We start from the raw sequence: 19,299 nt of genomic DNA, 5'->3' as shown, positions 1-19,299 counted from the left end.
TTATTATGCATGGGGATTACCATATCTGGTTAATAAAGATTGAAATGCAGAAAGGTACAATAGAGGTTGGTGGGTTTTTTTTGCTATTTAGTGGTTGTCTGAATCTCTGCAGAGCAGATTTGATAATCCAATTTGTGTACTATTAAAGGAATGTAATAAATTAGAAATGCCTTGGCTGTAAGTGTCTTACTGGATTTCCAGAAATGTGCAATGACACTAAACCATGATTTAACTGTTGCTTGTTGAAAATGTATTAAGCTGGCTGCATTCATATAGTCATGCTGAGTCATTCATTAAGATGATAAATCATGTTTGTGAATTCAGATGATATACTAAGTCTCAACTGCACTGCATGCTAACTTGAAAAGTCTTGTTGATGAGACTGTATACCTTTTTCTTAAATCAGCTACTATAGTATTTAGAATTACAGAAACCAGTTTGTCATCTATGACAAACCATGGATACCCATTCTAGTTTTTTTAAACTCTAAATGGCAGCCCCTTGGGATTCAGGCCAGGTAAGACTAGGTCTTCAATTAAAGTGCTGCATGGGATTGAGGAAGGGGAATATCATGCTAATTGGGCAAATATAGCCTAACTCAAAAGAATAAATCATGAAATGGGTTAGTGGGATGTGTAATAGTCTTGCTCTCAATGGCAGAAGAAAAATGGTCTTTCAGGATGACATTTTAAATCAATGTATCCCCATTTCTTGAGCTCACAGTTTAAGCCATGTCTTATCTCAGGGTTATGCTGAGATAACCATTCTCTGATTATGTGAACAAGACATTCCAATGTATTTCAGCCACACCTTCTGGAACTTCACTACTTAATGGGCATTAAATTCTTCCAGAGATAACAGTTCTTTTATTTACATCATCTGTCAACACAGGATGAAAGAGAGACAGTCAGGAGCTTCTAATCTTGTCTCTTGCAATTCACTTCAACCTGAATAACCCTTGGAATATGTACGCAAGCCAGATGGCAAAGTTTGTCCAAGTCAGATGATTGTATAAACTGAGGAGGGGGGGAGTCTTTCCCCAAGGTTATGAGCCCTTGCAGTAAAACATTGGGAATTGTGTTGGGGTGGAACCAGTTGATCAAGGATAGAATCTGAATCATGACAAGAATGGCTGTTTTTCTTTGCATCTATTCATTTACTCTTTTTTTTTTTTAGAAAACTGGTATATGTTCTGTATACAAGATGAGTGTAATTCTAGTGGAACATTTAAGAGTGGGAGGAATGCAGAGAACTAGGTGAAATTATAAAGAGATTCTTAGTTTGAAACATGGGGACCTCAATCCCAACCTGTTACTCGTGAACAATCATACTCATATGTGTGGAGTTCAAACTACTTTATTATGTTATGTCTATAATATAGGAATCTCCCTAGTCTGGCAACTTACTCCTAGGAACAAATAGATAAGTCTTTAAGGAACTTAAGGGGTGGGTGGGTCAGACCTAGCTCTTTTGAGGTTATGCAGTGACTCCAGACTAGTTCCACATTTGATCCTTTTTTCCTGCCAGGCTGGGTGCTTCCCAACACAACCGTTTCCAATAACTTTTTCACAGCTGCATTTTGTTCAGAATTAAAGGAAACCGATATTTATCAGACTATGCACTCATTTGTTCTCTGTGCTTTACATTAAATGGCTACAAAACCTACTTAGGTTGACACATCTTATTTCTTTTATTTATTTATATTTATTTATTAAATTTGTTTGCGGCCCATCTCACTATGAGTTAACTTTTAAGTATGTTTTGTTGACTAAGTTACAGTTTGCCAGGTTCACACATGGTACTAATCTATCAATCACTGGTAAAACTCCTTGGCCTAAAGGTGTGGATAGCAATATGGTACAGGCTATGAGCAAAGTAATCATAAGAGATTATTGTATTACATGATTAAAAGCTTTCAGGATTTTTGAAATAGCTTCATCCCCCATCCTTTCTATTAAAGTTGTTAAAGAATTCAACTGATCCTTATTCTGGTATTCTTGTGGAAGGAAAATTGGTGTAATTCCAAATAAGGAAAGATTTTCAACTGATTCTACTCAAAAAATACAACTGACGAAGTAGCAGACAGACTGATATTATCCTGTATGTTCCAATATTAAAAGACCCTCCAGAAACTATAAATGTTGGGACATAAAAGACACCAGGGTAATGATACATACATAATTAAGATGTCTGTATTTAAGATTGATATAAGCCAGTAATTTTTCACAACAGAGCTAACTGTGAGTTCTGTACAAAGAAAACTAAAAGGGTTGCTTTCAACTTTAAAGGTCACACTAAATTGCGATGAAGACACCGAATTTGTTTATTTTCAATGTTATGCGGCAAATTAAATCAATATAATTATAAAGCACCAGCCTATCAAGATTGTGTTGCCACTTAAAATTCAACTGATGCAGTTACTTATAAATAATTCTTATTAAATGGCAGTTCTGAATAAAGTAATTCCATTGTTAGAGGATAATCAAACTGGATCAAAACGTTAAATAGCTACATTTGTGTACTAAAAGAAATACTTCTATTATAAAGATGGTGGGTTCATTTTAAGATTACAATCTTTCAAATGTCTTAGGCTATTTGAAATAAGCTACATACTGGTAGTCCTTGACTTACAACTACAGTATAATGGAGCGTACCCATCATAGCTATAAGTTATGATGATTGTAAAATGCATCTTTTCATGTGATCTTTTTTTACGATAGTCATAAAACAGCCACATGGTTATGGATTTGCTGAAAACTGGAACTGCCAATTTTTGATAAAACTGTGGTAAAATGTGATCATGTGACTACAGGATGTTAAACAGCTATAAATGTGGCCAGGATGTTGAGCGCCTAAGGTTTGGTCATGTGACTGCTAGGGGAGGCAACCATCAGACTTACAATCGTAAGAGCCTCTAGGTAGGCCCGCTAAAACTTAAAATGGTTGCCATGCAACATTAAGTCAAGGACTACCTGTAATCAGGTACAGATACAAATACAGGTAGTTCTCATTTAATGACCACGATTGGGACCAGCAATTTGTTGTTAAGCAAAGCAGTTCCTGAATGAAACTGCAACTGTAGTTACAATCTTAATTCAGCCTTCCTTTGCTTTATAGACTTGCAAAGGTTGCAAATGCAAGATTTGATCATAAAATTACTTTTTCATCCATGTCATAACTGCAAACGGGCTAAATGAGGACTACTTGTGAAGCATTGACTGAATTCACACACCACAACTCCAAATAATTATGAATTTACTCGTTCTAGAAATCAATTATGAGATGGCCAGCTATATAAAATTTAAAAATAAAACAAAATGTCTGATTTTCTCTAAAAGATTTTAAGGATATTTTTTTTTAAAAAGCAGGGTTGGGCAGCTCTGCCCCCACCCTAATTTGGTGGAGGGCAGAGAACACAGGAGAAAGGTGGAGAGAGAGAAAAATCTGGAAGAGTTACAACAGATTGAGCAAGAGAAAGTTTCTGTAAGTGATCAGTTCAGACTTCTGGCACAGAAGAGTAAAAATGACAGATAGGAGAAAACCCTTTCTACAAATGATAAGTTTAGGCCTTTGGCTGACAGAAGGCAGTGGAAGACTGGATTCAAGCCATAATGCAGTTTATTTGGGTTTGACTCATATCCTTCAGCTGACAGAAAACTTTTTATATACATGAAATCTGCTGTCCCCATTACAGATCTGTTGCCTGTTTCAGGATAGCACAGTTCTCTTAATCTCCTCTAGCTAGACAATTTTATGGGCCTGGTTGCTACCGTTGGAAGAAGAGGGAAGAGGAGGGAAAATAGAGCTTTAATCCCAGAATGAGTAATCGGAGGAAGGCAGAGTGGGAAAAGGGAAGAAGCATACAGGGGTGAAATGCTCCCGGTTTGGACCGGATCGCCTTATGATGGAGGCAGATGGTTCAGAGAACCGGTATTCAGCCAAAGAGGTTGTAGCAAAAATGCTTTTAAAAGTAAAAACAAAAACAAAAAAAGTTGGCCACACCCATCCAGTCACATTACTCTCCCACCAAGCCCACAGAACCGGTAGTAAAAAATTTTACATTTCACCACCGATATGTTTGCATTATGTTTAACTGCAAGTGGGGAAAACCTTTTGCCCTAATGCACAAATTCTGCTAAATTAAGAGAAGGAAAAGTAGTTCTCCATATTTGATTTTGCTCTTCTGCTGCTCCCATGTACAGATAGTCCTCGATTTATGTCTCCGAACAAGACAACAATTTATGTTACAAAGCAAGGCAGTTGTTAAGTGAATCACATGGCCATTAAGTGAATCCATTCCCCCCCCCAGGTTGCTTGTTGAAATTTAGTTGGAAAGGTCACAAATGATAAATCACACGGACCCAAGGGGCTCCAACTGTCAAAAATACAAACCTGTTGCCAAGCACCTGAATTTTAATCACGATTGTGAGGAGACTGTGATGTTTGTGTAAGGACCAGTCATAAGTCACTTTCTGAAGTTTCCGTGTAACTTCAAACAATCACTAAACGAATGGTTATAAGTTAAGGACTACTTGTACTCCATGGACTTATTCTTGTGTGTCCCACCAGAAAGATGGCTTTGAAAAAGGAAAAACAAATTAAATCTGAAATGTTTTTTAAGTGCCTTTTCTTTTTAAAAAAGGAAATTAAAGCACAGATATAATTAGAATTCAGCCAGATTTATTTACCAAATACTTGAAAAGTATTTTTTTTAGTCCAAGAACAAGATGTATGTGTCACCTGAAGGCAGGTAAAAACTATAAAGATGTTCTTGTTTTAATGACAACTTTTGAAGATTCTGCCTTCATCAAAGGGAGGACGTTTTAATTTTAGTCCTCTAAAACACCTTTTTTTTTTCTTTCCATTTTTCAGTGCTTACCCCCGCTTTGCAATCCTGAAAACCCCTCAGGGGAAAAACCTGCGTCTCTTGGGACCACAGCAATGAACTCCCAAGTGCACACAATGGCAGCGCTTATGTTGTGTGTGGAAGCCGGTCGCAACACGCAGGTCATTTCGTACTTCACAGATAAAAAGATACCCGAGATGCTTTCTTTGAACCCAGCCAGCAAAAGGACAACCCCACAGATCATGCAAAACAACGTGCAGTAGCAGACAGATGTCAGTTGCATTTTCCCCCTTTCGGCCGACTGACTCCATACCGCCCCCCCCCGCCCCCCTTTGAATGTCATTCCCCGGCCTCCCCCACCCTGACTTCCAACTCGCCTTGTTGATCCTGGGAAAAAGAGAAGGGGAGGCGGGAATGCCAAAGGCCGGGGGTCTAAAACCCGGCCTGCAATCCTGCTGAGCCCCTTCCTGCTAATTGGTCCCAGATAGTTGTGCTTTTTTTTTTTTTTACCAAGCAACAGGAACTTTGGCCGCCCGGGGTGGGGGAGGGTGAAATGCAGGCAGGAACCGAGGAGGAGGTGGGGGGGAAATGGGGTTGCCGCGGTGAGTTGGCCGCGCCCGGGGGTGGGGGGTGGGTGAGTTCGGCTTAAGCTGCAGAGTCTCAGCCCAGCCTTGCCCTCCCCTGCCGTCCAAATCCGACGGGGTGGAGGAGAAAAGAGAACGACGCGACGCATCCATTTGCAACCTGGAAACTCCTTCCCTTCCCTTCCCTTCCCTTCCCCCAGCACGAGACTGGCTGCTCAGGGTAAAGGCGGCCTTAGGGAGAACCGAGGAAGGCGGGGACTGGGGCTGCTGGCTTCCAATGAGCTCAGCCGCCTTGCTTTGCCTTGCCTGCCCGGCGCTACTGGAGGAGTCTCGGTCGAGAGACTTTCCGAGAGACCCTGAAGCCCCTTCTTAAGAGGCGCTGGACGGCCAAGCCGAGGCGGTAAGTGACCGCTCGCACAACGACGACGGCGGAGGCGACGACGACAAGCAGGGCGCCTTCCCGAGCCTCTCGCTTTGCACCGCTAAAGGCATCCGCCCTGACTTCCCCCGCCTCGGTGTTTACAGCCTTTCCTATATAGCAATAGAGGTAAACGTGTCTATTGGAATGGAAGCAAAGCGGGTCGAAGTTTGTGGCTGGGGAAAAGCTGCGGGTCCGTCTGCGGGAAAGATTGGAGGCTCCCTTGCTTTCCGCGGCGGGTGAATTCGGGGGTGCCGTCTCCGGCTTGCAAAAACGCGGACGGCCACGAGGCGGCAAGGAAGCCTTGGCGTTTTTACTGCCCCGCTTTGCTCGCTTCTCGTGATCCTCGGGATTATTTATTCGCAGCCGGATCGGGTAGCCCTCTGGGAAAGGTGGAAGCCCAGGTGAGGGTGGAGCTGGGGAAAAAAAAAAGCTGCTCTAAAGCGTATCGGATTCCATTGTGGGCACCGGAGGCTGGCATGGACGCCGAGGATTTCAAGGGCCTAGAAGCGGTGCGGGGCTGGCGAAGCTAGAGGCAAAAACAATCTTGATCTTTACCCCACCGGCGCCAGAGGAAATAGAAATGACCACGACGTGGCGTTCACACGGGACTCGGGAATTTGAGAGAAAAAAGGGGATCTCCTCGCCCAGAGGATGAGCCATAGACCTGATAAACTGGGTTTTGTGGAAGAGCCAGTGTTATAAAACGGGCTGCGTGGTACATAGGGACAAGGTCAGTGGTTAAAGGAAAGAAGAGTTATTGGGTGGCTTGTGTGCCCAATTGTCAAAGGCCTGAGTGTCACTTCACAGGTAGCAATTTTTATACGTGGCTGGAGGAATGCTACAACTTGGTTGAGCATGATGGAAGTCAACGTGCATGGGTGGGAAAACAGACCCAGGATTAATTGTGCCAGGTGTGTTGTATGTGTGGATGTGATTTTCCTAGGGTTATTTAGGAGGATCGTGAAACAGTACAGCTCTAAGAGAAGTTGGCAGCAAGGTTTAGCCAGGGTCATTTCAAATTTGTGCAATTCTCTTAGAATAAAGAACCTAAAGCCTAGGCAGAATGTTTTTAATGTCACCGCTGAGTAATCTCCAGTACTGTCATCCTAACCCCCTTGACATTAGAAAGCAAGAGTTTAACATTAGAAAGTTATTTTTCAGGTTAAACATTGATCACAGGAGTATGCTTCTGTATGTTCTGTTTGGAAATAGGATATAGGGCAGAGAGGGAGGTAGTTAATACTGCTGTGTATTGATCATCTTGGAAAAATAGGCTTAAGGAAGATTGAGGCGGCTGGTATTACGATTTTTTTTTTAAAAGGAAGGCTAAGTTAAAGTTGTGTTTCCAAATGGAAATGTTCCAAATAGGCTTTTGTATCAAAAGGTGAAATAATATTTTTGGCAGAGAAGTAGGCAAAGCACATTTTATTTTTTCCTCTCAGTTAAGTGTACATATTGTGTATCCTATATACAAATGATGATGTCTGTGTATGTGAAAATATTCAAGATTAAATGTTGTTTTGCAACATAAACAACTTATTTTGTATTGGCCTTTATCATGTAAATGTCAGCTTTAGAAGTGGAAAGGTACAGAATCAAGTGGCATGTTTCTGCCTTGGTTTATTTGTCTTTTGACAATTAAAAAGATGAATGTAACAGAGTTGCCCAATGAGGGTAAGGAAAAAGAAGGGATAATTTGGGCAAAAGGGAAGGTGAGGTAATCCTGTTCTCAGTAAGACCTGTGGATTTAGTCCAGGTTTAATGTATAACTTACTTCAACGTAAGTTTTATGTAAAACCTTTCTTTTCTGTGTATTGTTGAACAGCCTATTTGCTCAAACAAGCTGAATCAAGCATGGTTTTAAGGCTGTGTGCTAAGACACATATTGTGCTAAGACAGAATGTGGTTTGTTTGGTTTTGGCTTACGTTAGTACAGGCATTATTTATTGTAAATCATGTTTTAGGGCATGCTGTTAGAACCTAGCCATTTGTTTCCAATAAACCATGGCTTGTGTGATGTAATATGTAAATTCCTTTTAATCCAATTCTTCTTCCACAAATATCCCTGGCATTGTCTATGGCAGGGCTGGGCAACTATGGCCCCTTTATGACCTATGGACTTCAACTCCCAGAATTCCTGAGCCAGCATGCTGGCTCAGGAATTCTGGGAGTTGAAGTCCATAGGTCATAAAGGGGCCATAGTTGCCCAGCCCTGGTCTATGGTATCTTTTGCAGCAGTTGAACTATTCTCTTTGGGGTGTCATTCCAATCCACTGAACAGAGACCTGCAGCGAAGCAAGTAGAACAATATTTAATAAACGGGCTTCATTTATTTGTGCATTGTTAAAGACTGAGATTGCCTGAGATTGTGTATTGGGGATTCTTGTCATTTTACCATTTTTTAAACATACAGTATAAGCTGGAGCTGGTTCTTTCACTCAAAATGCCAAAACCACTTAGCCACAAATCCTTTACATCGCTGCTGACAATCCCAGTAAAATCAGAGGTGTCAAACTGGTGGCCCACAGGCTGGATACATCATATACAGGACACACCTACCCCAGCTCCTTGAAGGGAAAAAAATGTTGTGATACATCATGTGATGGCAACGTGACACAAATTTGACACCCATGCAGTAGTTGGTTCAAGGGTTGCTATTTTAGGAATATTTCCTCCAGTTGGGAGTCATAACTGATGAGCACTTTTGTTCGAAAAGCACTGACAAGGCTTTATTACATCAAAACATCAAGGCTTTTCCCCGTTGGCCAGTAGGCAGTAGAAATCATGAGTATAGTCCACAATCGGGATTTGGAAGGTCTTGCCTTGATACTCTGTTTTGGAATGGAGTGCTTTTTTGAGCCAGACTTGGACTGTGTCCTACAGATGATTGGATTTTCAAGTTTTCATAACATAAGCCACTAGGAGAGGATAGTTTGACTCACAATTGCTCTTGGCCCAATAAGTACTTGAACAAGCTTTCCATACCTCCCTTCCCCAGTTGCTTTAGGTGTGTTAAATGAATTAAGTTGCTGTCTTTATATACTAAATTGTGACTTGTTTAATGATAGAACAATGAACCAGAATTGTTTTGCATTCATGTCATTTGCTAAGCCATGATTTACAAACTGCAGTGACTGAGTTCACATCACATGGACAATCACAAACAAGCAGATAATATTATAACTGAATATATTATGTCACAACAACCATTGTCTCCTAATGGTTAAATGTTTTATATATTTACCCATTTTAAAAATATTCACTGAGCACATATTTTACATGTAAATAATGTCAGTCAATCTTTGTTGCCCTATCATAGGGCAAGAAGTGTTTTACCTGAAATACCAGAGAGCTACTGGCTATGTTTCTCAACATACTTACCACAGTTAATTTGACCAAAGTTTAGTAATTAGTTCAGTTGCTTGAGTTTACCTAATATATTTCAGCTAATCAAGCTGGATTTTCATAACACATTGTGCCACATATTGGCCAAACACATTCTGTTCTTGCCTGTTGAGTGTTCTCAATCTCTGCCAAGCAGAGTTGACGGTGCTAAACTAGATAAACCAGTGCCTGGCTTGGTATAAGAGGGGATCCTATGACAGCAAATAAACACTGTGAACTAATCCTGGTAATTTTCAGCATTTATGGTTATATAGCTTGAATCTTTACAACATTTTGTATATAGTTCAATGCTAATCCATCTCTACAAATTCATATGATCAACAAATTGTTCATGGGAGACTATTGAAGAAAAAAATAGTTTATCAAAAGCTACCTGATTAGCAGTAAGTTGGAGACTCTGTTTATACTTTAGCTCTTAAGACTAGCTGTCAGTACAGAAACTGTTATTGTGGGTGCAGTGACTATTAATACTTATTATGGAATGTTTCCCTAGATAACACTGAAATTTTGTTGGTGATGCTCATGGTTCATTCTTAATAGTGTTCTGTCATATATAGTTATGACTCCATTGACTTCTGTTGTATATGGATAGCAGTACATACTAGTGACACTGCCTGATATTAAAAGTATCTAACTATAGGATATCCAAAGTCCCAATATTAATAAAAGTAGAAAAGATGAATAACTAAATCTTAATTTCCAAGAATTGAGATTTTAAAAATTATTCGTATGTTCTCTTTAAACAGGGTTGAGCACCTTGAAGATACACTTAACAGAAGTGCTAAAGATGGGTGGGATGCTATAATAAAGGTTAGAGCTACCATATTTGGGCTCTAGAATCTGGGTTACAATTGGATGGCAGCAGAGTGTATGTGCTATGTATGATGCCATCTTGTGGTCATCCGGATTTTACAGCTCAGATAGAGTAGTGGGCGGAGCTGTGTTGTGTTCATTAATGGCTCAGGGAACTTTTTCCCCTTTTTCTGGGAAGCAGGGTGGGTGTGGTTTGTTTGTTTGTTAAATACTAAGTCTACTTTAACGTTTTGGCGTTTAGGCATCCATCCCTCCCAAAATGGAATGAAACAATAGTGTTCAGATGGAGTTATTTCACTTTAAAATAGTAGAAGTCAAGGTAACTGTCAACTTCTCCGTGAATTATAAACTGCTATAATCCATTTTGAAGAAATTTGAAAGACAAATGTTGAGCTCATCATTTACCAAGGTTTTTAGAAACTTAACTGGAAACATTCCCAAATGATTGCTAATTGAAATTTATGTTGGATACTGATTCAAAATTTGTACATGTTATAAAACTAATTAAATTGTAAATGATACTGAGGAGTCATGTAATTTCCTTGGTGCTGGTTTAGTGTAGTGTAAACTCAGTCTGTTGTGGTTTATTTGAAAACAAATTATGGGTTAAGATGATGCGTGAATCCCAATGATGGTTTAATATATAAATCAAATTGTTGCCCAAACCATGGCATCTTAATTAAAATCTAAATGATCAAACCTTTAGTTCTAAGCTTCGTTGAACTAAAATGAAAGCTTTAATTGGAATTGTGTTTTCCCTCCTTTTTTTCACGGTTTCCTCATTTTTTTCTCTTATGGCAACAACAAAAGTGACCCATAAATGTTTGGGATGAAGGTTTTCTGCTTGGAGAAAACATACTACTTTACTAACATGTTTATTAAAATTTCTTTCTAATAGTATGGTTCTTTTGTTTACTAGGATCAAAAGAAGTTACCATTGCTTTATTTGTGTTTGTTATAGTGTGTGTGCACATGTGCATGCACATACACAAACAGTGGTGCATAAAGGCATTTGAACCCTTTTGAATTTTCAATATTTCTACACAGATATGATCTAAAATATTATTTGTTCTGCATTTAAATCCCAAGACTAGATAGACAATCCAATTAAACAAATGAGACCAAAACATACATAGACACATGAACAAACACATAGACAAAACCATTATGTGCTTTATCTAGCTGTTCCATTAAAAAAAATCAGGGGCAGAGTAGACAGTGAATTAGCAACTGTTTGCAGAATTTGTCTGTCAGCTATAAACTTTAGTCTGTGGCCTTAAAAAGAAACCCTAGCATAATATCCAGCTTGCATTACAAAAGGAAATGAAGGCAATATCTTACATCCTTCAGAATTTCCTTTTAAGAGCTGATTTTATTTATGTGCGTGTGTTTTGGGATATAGAACTTCTATGAGACTTCCTAGTTTTTGAAGAACACTAATGAGGAATTGGACGTTACGATATTTATTTAAATCTGTTTGTTATGAGAGGGCAAATGACTATATATGAAGATTGCTCTTGATGTGCAGGACATGTCTACAACTTTGATAGGATAGGAGCTTTACTTTGCTCAACAGTATAAAGTACCAGTTTTGCTTTCTTGGTTTAGCTAACCACTGGAATGTCCAAATGATGATAAATTAGGTCTACTATAGAGGCCAAAGCATACTTGGTTCTTTTCCAGAACTGCTTGCTTCTCATCGCTGCCTCTAGGAAAGAGACATTTTCTGCCTTTAACTGTGGAGTCTTGTACAGTCGATGCCATAGCAGTTCTGAGTTGGAGGACATCATTTTAAAATCAGCTGTGGAATCTGTACTAAAATGTGTGTGTTTAAGGAAAAATGCCATCTAGGGGAAGTTTCTCTTGAATTATGCAAACCACTTTCTAGTTAAGCCAAGTATATTAATATTTAAAACTAGGTTGTGAAAATTATTTGATGTTTTCCAGACTTAGAACTTTAAAAAGCCTTTGAAAACTTTCTAACCCCAAAATGGATTGATGGGGATATAAAAATAGGGTCTAATCTATTATATATTTTAGACAGATGGTGTCATCTTAGAAATAACCATATAGAAAATCTGAAACCAAATAATCATATATACATTGGGAAATTTCCATTATGATTGTGAGAAGTTTGTGCATTACAGGGAGCAGTACATTCTCTTGTCATTTGTAGAAAAAGACTTGCTTGTGGGAATTCTTTATTCCTTCCATTGCCAGGGGATACAACAGTTCTTTTGACCTATATTGTTCCCATTGCACTGCAGTAGTATTGCAGGTAATTGATTTATCAGCATATACAGTCATAGAATGCTCATCCCAACTCACAGCTACATTATTTTTAGTTTGTGGGAGTGAATGGCATCTACTTACCAGCTTGTTTATACTATAATGCTGATTTTGTGCAATTTTAATGACTAATTCTAGCAAAAATGACATCATCACTTCTACGAGAAGGCACTATAAACATATTTAAAGGAACTCTACAAGGTTTTAGAAGTGCAAAGAAACCTATGACTTAAGCCTCTCCTTCCCAAACACTCAAATGAAAACTGACCCTGTTCGGTGGTCCTGACTGATTTATATGGAGTGGGAAAAGAGGATGGAACTGGATATTTGGGAAAAGAAATACACTTGAACAAGAGCTCTTCCCTTTGAAGCATTTATTTATAAAATAAATGGATCCCAATTGGTTTATTAATAGAAGAAGAACATAATAGCGTCACCATTACAATTACAAACTTAAAAGTGGAAAAATTAAGACTTCCAGCCTTGTCCATGCTAGTTTACCCATCTACAGTACATGTGATCTGTGGGGAAGAGAGAATCTCCAGATTACTTTCTTCTGGATTTGCTCTGTTCCTGGGAAGGACAATGGACACTTAATTTGCAAGCCATTGCTTTTAATATGATCCAGGAAATGGATTCCTGCAGAGACATTTATATTGCATACATATGATTCTCTTGATGTATGCAACCAGATTATGATTGCAGAAGCTTGAAATGATTTACAATCCTACATCAAAAGACTCGTTTTTATCCATATGTTTCCGTTACATTATGTAGGCATATGAAAAGGGTGATCTCCCCCCACCCACGGTGACTGCTGCATACAGGAGTGACATATTTGGATTCCTTCTGTTGTCATGTAAATGGATTTCATATATCATAATTTTAAGCGTCTTTGTAACTGTAAAACGTATAATTGCTAAACATAATTTTAACAATACAATTGTTAAAAAGACATAATGGGGATGTGGTTAGTGGTTTTTGCATATTATAACTATGATGAGAGGAGTATTTTTAGAACTATTCCACGTGGGAGCTGTAGCACAAAAATAAATCTAACTCTTGTGGTTCTGGATATGAGCTCTGTGGATATAAAACGGTAAACTGCATTTTTATTTTATTTTATGCCTAGCATGTGTCCTATCTAGTTTAAGAAGGTTAATAGATGGAGATTTTCATCTACTACTTCCCTTAGGCCCAATTGTAACCTCTAAAATATGTCATTTTATTCAAGATTTTTGAATGCTGTGGGAGGAGTTGCAGCAATGTAATTGAAGGAAGACCAAATTTGTCCTCTTCTGCGTTTTCAAAAGGACCCTTATTTCTAGATATCTTAAAAAAAAAATTTCGTATTTGTATAACCACTCATTTTGCATGAAAGTTACTTTGGACAGTGTACAACACTTAATTAAAAAACAATAAATACATAAAACAATCACACTTAAAAATAATTATAAAAGGCACACAAAACAGGAGAGAATGATAATTATGATATAATTCTTGCAGCCTGGGCGTGGGCTGCTTCTTTGCCTGCCTTTTTATGTGTACTGCAGTGCAAAAGGAGTGGCAGAGCTGTGGGACCGCGCCAGCCTCTCCTAGCCTAGCGCGGTTCCTTCAATATTGGGCAACACCGGAGCCAGCTTTTTCCTGCGCTGTAAAGTTTTTCTTTTTCCAGGTGTGCACATGTGTACTAGGCAGCTGCTCTTCCAGTTTCTGTGCGCGCTCCTGTTTCAGCACTCAATGCCGAAAAGGTTTGCCAACACTTCCCTATACCATTTCAAACAAATGAGAACTTAAATGTCTTCAGAAAAGCATCACTCCTGAGAAGAACAAACTTATTAAGGCTGTCACCCAGTTAACACACTTTCATGATATAACAATTCTGCTTTCTAATTCTATTTTATAATATAAAAACAATTATGTAATATGCAGATGCTTAGTTCTACCAGGATTGGGCTCTCCAAAGTTTAATGTATCTTTTATTCATGAGCTTACTGATAGACATGAAGATCACACATCAGTTGAGTTTGATGTGCTAAAGTGTCATGTCTTTTCATATAGTTTCCAGGAGAAATTCTATGAAGAACATTATTCAAAGATAAGAAAGCAGAAGTAGAAGAAAAAGCTGAGAGTCATTGAGAGTCAAGTGACACACAAAATTAATAATCAGAATATTATTATTTACATGGAATGCATGAATCTCACCAAATATTTATTTATATTTCATATTTCTTAACTACCCATCTCCCTTTACATTTTCGATACTGATTATTTATACAGATAGTCCTTGTTTAGCGACTGCATCAGTCAGCGAGTTTTTGCAGTTACAACAGTGATGAAAAGGCAATTTTTTGACCAATGCCCATATTTATAAGTTTATCAGCATCTCTCAGTTATGTGTTTGCCATTACAATCAGTCCTGTGCCTTTTTCTCTCCCCCATGCCCAGTAAAGAGATTAATTAAAGAAGCTATCTCTTCATGGGCTGTTGTTCTCTGCAGTGCAGCACCTAAAGAGTTAACAAGCTCAGCTCTATGACCTTAATTGCTAGTTGAATAGAACCCTCCTCCAGCTGGCTGGTTCTGCTGCCTGACGCTGACCAGACCCTAATTTCACATTGAAGGGTTCCTCCCCCCTTCTAAGCAGCTAGGGCATTCCTGTCCATGTGATTTCTTTATTGTGTGCATGCTTACTCTCTTGTAATCTTGTCCTCTGCAATGAATGTAGATACAAATATCAGTTCTTTTGCCAATCATCCCCATGCCGGGTGAGCATCCCAAAGGGCATGGGATTGGAGAAAGGGGCTATAAGATTTGCCATTTTATTCAGCTTCCTTGCAAGTAAAGTTCCAGAAATTTTATGGGTCCAGGTTACTTGAGGGACTGTCTCACCCCACTGGGATTGGCTCGTACCACTTGTGTTGGCAGAGGAGGCATGCTGTGGTTCCTGTTAGCCTGATTAATCCAGGAGGAGGGCATTCTCTGCTGTTGCTCCTGCCCTCTGGTACATCTCCCCACCCATGTAAGGTTAGCCCCAACCCTCCTTTCTTTTCATAAGAGCATAAAGACCTGGCTTGCCAGTTGACTTGGTACCCCAGTACCAAGAGTGCAATGGAGATGGTTGGCTGAGTAATAACAAATCCCACCTACCCCCTCACTCCGCCCCTGCTGTCCCCATGTGTCTTTGGTTTTAGTGTTTGATTTTAACTTTTCATGTTTTACCTTAGATGTAGCTGTAAGCCAGAGTTACCCTGTGGTAAGATGGGTGGCCAATAACCCTTAGCCATGAAGGGTCATTAGATGACTTTGAGCCAATCATTCTCTTTCAGCTCAATCTTTATCACAAGGTGATTTGGAGAAAGTTGGAGAAGAGACCATCAAGCCTTGATTTCCTGGAGAAAAGGTGGGATAAGTTAAACAAAACTGTTCCCTCATTTGTGTTAGTTACTATGCTATAAAAGGAAGTGTGTGATATGCTCATTTATGTTTTTATGTTACATTAATATAGTAGCTGCAGAAAAGCCATATTATGTAGAAGATATTTTTCATGCACTTGTTCCCAAAGATACAGTTAGTATGATCATGGAACAAAATTGATGCATGCACATGTCTGTACGTAAGTACCTCTAAAATACACATGAATGTATATATAATATGAACATATGGAAGACATAAATGAGTCTGCCCTTTGCATCAGTGAGTTAGATGGAAATATGTTTAGAATTAAGGCATAGTGGCCTGTTATAATTTTTATAATACTTGACATGCAAGTAAAATATTACCAATTTGCTTTGTAAAGCAAAACTGGCTTTATTTCAATTGCATAATACTTACTTCATATATAGAAGAGGTTTGGTTCTTTGCATAAAGAAATGCATCAAGTTACATGATGTAAATGTGAATCTAGCTGGGAGTCATTAAGCTATTTATCTAGATAAATACTAATTGAATATCCAGTGTTGCCTCCGAATATGAATGCCATGATATTTATATGCATTACCTTATACTGTAAGCATTTGAATGTAGTTCCAAATCCTGACTTTATCATGTACTACCAGAGGTGGGTTGAAATGATTATTGGATAAAAGTTATGAGTATTGGTCTTAAATGTTTTCATTATGTTCCATCATATTCACCTATTTTGAAATCTCTTGATATTTTAAGGCACATTTAAAATAATTAAAATTAATAACATCCAATTTTATAAAATTTCAGAAAAAAAATCCAATTTTGTTGTCAATAATTTCTTACCTGATGTGATCCATAACAAACTTTGCTAGCTCTTAGCTTCCTTTCACAAGTTTTTACTGGCTTGGCTTGACAAATTATGACTTGTATAATGAAGGACAAGATGTATTAATACTGTATAAATTCCTTGAAATTAATAATAGATAGACTGTAATCTTAGCACATATCTACACTTAGTTTATGGAGAGTAGAATCTGATTATGGTGCTTTCAGCTTCTCAGTTTGTATATGGGCTGCGTGTGTACATAATCACTTCTTGTTTACACTATAAATGTGTTGTGGTACAAAATATTACTACTAGAAGCATGCAGTTCAGATTAGGATTATTGGAAGTAGTAAACAGGTACCCTTAAAATAAGCGTGCAAACTATTATTCCTTGAAATATTGGTGACCTAATTACTATGGATCTTTTTAAAATTTAAATATGCAAATTTGTGTATATTTGTTTTATAGAAAACATGCTTGAATTTTCTATTGTGTATGCTTCTATGCTTCTAGTCCAGAAGGATCTAGTTATTATTTTTAATATATAATTTATTTTTACAAAAGCAAATAATACATAGCCTGTTGCACCAGTCCAGGATTTTTAATTTTGTAGGAAATGTAACTTGTCATTTCAAATAGCCTTGGAAAAATAAGAAGATATTGCACTCCTTAGTCTATTTTCATTTAAGAAATTTGCAAACAGACTAGACTTAGAAGGTTCCCAAAGAAAAGCATTGTTTATGAAGCAGGCATAAAGTCTGAACCTTGCTTTCCACTGGCACAATTGGAAATCTTTGATATTCACCTAAATAGGGAAAATGTGCAATTGTTAGGTTAGAAAAGAATTTTTAAAATATAACTCACAGCAAGACGCAAGCTTTTACATCAAGTCCATCAATATCGAATGACCTAAGTGCCAAAGCTCACTGCAACTACATAGCAAAAAAGCCATTAAGAGTTGTTAACCTAATCTTACGTAGCTTCTTCTCCAGAAACACTACACTACTAACCAGAGCTTATAAAACATTTGCTAGACCAATTCTTGAATACAGCTCGCCTGTCTGGAACCCACACCACATTTCAGACATCAATACAATTGAACGTGTCCAGAAATATTTTACAAGAAGAGTTCTCCACTCCTCTGAATATAACAAAATACCTTATACTACCAGACTTGATATCTTGGGTTTAGAAAACTTAGAACTCTGCCGCCTTTGACAGGACCTATGTTTAACTCATAGAAACATCTATTGCAAAGTCCTTCCTGTTGAGGATTACTTCAGCTTCAATTACAACAATACAAGAGCAAACAATAGATTTAAACTTAATGTTAATCGCTTCAAACTTGATTGCAGAAAATATGACTTCAGTAACAGAGTTATTAATGCTTGGAACATACTACCAGACTCTGTGGTATCTACTTAAAATCCCAAAAGCTTTAACCAAAAACTATCTACTGTTGACCTTACCCCATTCCTAAGAGGTCTTTAAGGGGCATGCATAAGAGCACAAATGTGCCTACCGTTCCTGTCCTACTGTTTCCTTTCATTATATCCAATTTATATAGTTATTTCATACTTATACTCATATATATGCTTATATACTATATAGTTACTTCATGCTTATGTTTATATATACTGTTGTGACAAAATAAATAAATTAATAAAAGTCAAACTCCATGCTAGTAGCTACAAGACATTATTTAAATAACAGTGATTAATAAACATCAATGTATTGTCAGAAAAAAAGGCTACTTTGTCTGCATTTTCTGCATGCTCATGTATGCACTGATGGGCAGCAGTTGGAATTTGAAGTCCATCAAGATAGATTCTGGTGATCAAATGGTGAGTTCTCTTTGTTTCTCCTCATAGGTAGTAACAGCATTTTGCTTTCAGGAGGGAAGACTTGTGTTCCCCTCTCCTTCTGATAAAATACTGTGGAAATGATAAAACCACATAAAGAACTACAAGATTATAATTAACACTGATGGAATAAACCAAATAAGATATTAGAGATCCATAATTAGCCTTTCAATTTTTTTTGTAAGAAGCCAATAGGGATTGGTGTGGAATGCAAATGCTTACCTGCTGTTTTCCTACACTAAGTCTGTATTTATATGACAAGCTGACCCAATATTCATACTTAATCATGGTTAGTGAAATTAACCCAATTAGTTACTACATAGGCTAGTTTACACAAATTGAGAACGAACCAAACTCAGAGCCAGTTTAAGGCACCATGCTAGAAAGCAAGAAACTGAGTTGAGGTCCCATCTTAGCCATGAAAGCAGCTGAGTAACCTTGGCCCAGTCATTCTCAGCCCAACCCACCTCAAAAGGTTGTTGTCAGGAAAATAGAAAGTTGTATTGTATATGTTTGCCATCTTGAGTTATTTGTAAAAATAATGTGGGATATAAACTAACAAACAATGATAGGCTGGTGTGTGGTTCATTGTGTTATACAGAATTAAAACTATCTGTTCATATTGCTTTAGAACCTAGGTAATAATAATAATAATAATAATAATAACAACAACAACAACAACAATAACAACAACAACAACAACAGAGTTGGAAGGGACCTTGGAGGTCTTCTAGTCCAACCCCCTGCCCAGGCAGGAAATCCTACACCATTTCAGACAAATGGTTATCCAACATTTTCTTAAAAATTTCCAGTGTTGGAGCATTCACAACTTCCGCAGGCAAGTTGT

At 38.0% G+C, this 19,299-nt stretch overlaps 1 protein-coding gene across 10 annotated transcripts in view; it reads left to right on the top strand.

Moving 5' to 3' along the window:
• The first annotated feature begins 5,477 nt into the window (after nucleotides 1–5,477).
• TANC1 (tetratricopeptide repeat, ankyrin repeat and coiled-coil containing 1) overlaps nucleotides 5,478–19,299 on the top strand; it is a 165,410-nt gene continuing 151,588 nt past the window's right edge. For 3 of the 10 annotated variants that reach the window (XM_058192070.1, XM_058192003.1, XM_058192021.1), the window contains exon 1: nucleotides 5,478–5,977. The gene's annotated coding sequence lies outside the window, so the exon portion shown is untranslated. Of the gene's footprint in view, nucleotides 6,582–19,299 lie in introns of all 10 variants that reach the window. The other 7 variants (XM_058192090.1, XM_058192029.1, XM_058192080.1 and 4 more) reach the window with 4 other exon arrangements.

Source organism: Ahaetulla prasina, chromosome 1, assembly GCF_028640845.1.
Source record: "Ahaetulla prasina isolate Xishuangbanna chromosome 1, ASM2864084v1, whole genome shotgun sequence".
Classification (NCBI taxonomy): domain Eukaryota; kingdom Metazoa; phylum Chordata; class Lepidosauria; order Squamata; family Colubridae; genus Ahaetulla; species Ahaetulla prasina.
Note: the sequence above shows the minus strand (reverse complement) of the source record. Positions and strands in the feature narration are given on the sequence as shown.